Genomic DNA, 2,602 nt, shown 5'->3' with positions numbered 1-2,602 from the left:
GAGGGAAAGAACCGAGCTGACACTCTCTGAAATGTCAAAATAAAGGGAGAGAGCAAAGATGCCACTCTCTGAAATGTCAACGTAACTTGAAATTCTAAATTCAACGGACTTTCAAGTCAAGTCAAGCGTTCGGTAATCAAATACATGCAAGGCTCATTAAACAGATCTTTTATGTGACAGTTCTCAAGTCTGGCTAGGTCAAGTCAAGCATGCATAACTGGAGCTTAACTATAATATGCATATGGCGTACGTTATTGTCAAAAAATTAACGAAAATCCTGTCAAATGCATAAGGAACGGAAAGTAGGCTTTTGTATAACTATAATGTACTTACATGCAGACGAGAAAAGTGTCAATAAACAATTTGATTTTATGTATATTTCGTTTGGGTTTCGCAATACAGAAATTAATTTATTTAAAAACAATTATACTATGTTCGGACCGACATTGAAAACATTTTGAAAACACATTTGTATGTTGTGGAACGTAAGTCGTTCGGACCGACAATTTGTATTTTCGCTGAGTTTCCACTAACAGCTCACAAATTTATTTGTTTGTTTACATTTGAGCAACGAGAATGGTAAGTTTTGAAATCCTTAATATTTGCTTATAATTATTACTAAAGATCATGTTTTTTAGAATTCTGAGAAAAAGATGTTAATTAAGAAAGCACTGGCTTTGAGAAGCCAAATAAATATCCTGCTCATCGACAATTCTTCAAGAGAACTATTGGAATGTCTTACTACTCACCACCATGCCTTGGCAAAAAAGATAGCCGAGTTAAAGAAACAACATCTAATCGTATTAGATTTAATAAAGGATATTGGGATGCCGATTAATTCATGTTGGACAAAAGTGTGTATATGTTCCTACTGATGCAAAAGTTTTTAATTATATATTATTAATTCCAGCAACGTAGGAATCAGTTTTGGGAACACGATTGCCAACGAAACGGATCTGCTTTTTTTAAAGGGAACTTTCGCATGGACCGAAGTTCCTTTGATAAATTATGTGACATCCTCCGCCAGTTACAAAAAATGGATACAAATTACCGAAAAGCTATTACTATCGAGAAAAGAGTGGCTATAACATTATTTGCTTTAAGGTCATCTGCAGATTATCGTAGTATCGTAGTATCACCAACATGTTCGGTGTAGGAAAATCTACGGTTTGCGAAGTTTTACTGGAATTTTGCACCGAAATCTGGAGATTACTGCAACCATCCTATTTTAAAATGTTGAGAAAATATAACCGAATTGGTGACTGGTTTCGAGGTAATTTAATTCCCACAATGCTTAGGAGCAATTGGTAAATATTAGTTAAAAATCTTAAATTTGCGCTAAGGTTCTAATAATTGTTTACGGACGGATGCCACATTGAGATTCATCCATCATCTGACGAAACTGTGGATTATTGTAATTATAAAGGATGGTATTCTACCGATTTAATGGCATTAGTTGACGCTAAGTAAAGTCTAAAAATTCAATATACATATAAGTACATAAGTAATATTTACAATGTATTTTCAGATACCGTTTTACTTACATAAACGTAGGAAGTCCCGATAGATTTAATGACTCTCAAATTTATGAGACGTCATCACATAATAAAGAAATAGATAGTTATGCTTTACTAAGCGAAATGTCTAGAGAAATTTCAGGCGGAAATATGCCAGTATTCATTATTGGAGATTCGGTTTTTCGATTTAGCACACAACTAATGAAACCGTATCCCCCAAAATAAAGGTGAGAAGATATTTAGCTATGCTCTTTCGAAAACACGTAGAGTTGCCGAAAATGCTTTGGACACCTCAAAGCCCGACAACTCTGCACGGAATTCCAAGTGCATAATAAAAGCATCCTTCACAATTTTTAAATGATAATAACGACACGCTAAACGCTAAATGGTTACGCGCTTTGAAAGAGTTGGAGACTAGACTCCAAAATCCGTGTGATGATAATGGAGAAATGATTCGGATAGCACTTTGCACATATTTTGGTAAGTTCATGTGTATATTGTATCACAATCTCTACATTTTACACAATTACATATCCATTAAATCAAAGATAAAGTTGTACACACCAAACAAAATTTAATTTTATTTTCCATAGAATTCCATATATTATTTTCCATATAAAAACTAATTGATGTCAACGTTAAACATATATTATTAAACAGAAAATATATTTGTTGAAGATAGTCTTTTACCTAACACTATGCATGTCATTACATTATTTACGTCATTACATTCTTTCCATACTGTCATTCTCACAACTACATGCAGAGAACGTATATTTATAGCAGAGAACGTTTATCATAGAGAAGGTTCACGTTTCAAATATCGTAACTTTTCGAAGGGGTACTCGGCAGAGATGGTCCAGTTTCACCACAGACAAATTATAAGCGTGTTTCACCACGAAAATAGCAGAATTGAGCATTTTCAGTGTTAAATGAGAAAAATAATTCCAATGTTAACAAATTTACGCCTATAGATTCGTTTATTTTCTATGCGCAACTGACTCGGCACATAATTTATRTRCATCCGTATATATTTGGTATCAAAGCATATACTTAGTATATATGTGCATAAGTATGTATGTATG

Source organism: Bactrocera latifrons, unplaced genomic scaffold, assembly GCF_001853355.1.
Source record: "Bactrocera latifrons isolate USDA-ARS-PBARC rearing strain unplaced genomic scaffold, ASM185335v1 scaffold_539, whole genome shotgun sequence".
Taxonomy (NCBI): domain Eukaryota; kingdom Metazoa; phylum Arthropoda; class Insecta; order Diptera; family Tephritidae; genus Bactrocera; species Bactrocera latifrons.
The sequence above is the reverse complement of the archived record's forward strand: the minus strand, read 5'-3'. Positions refer to the sequence as shown.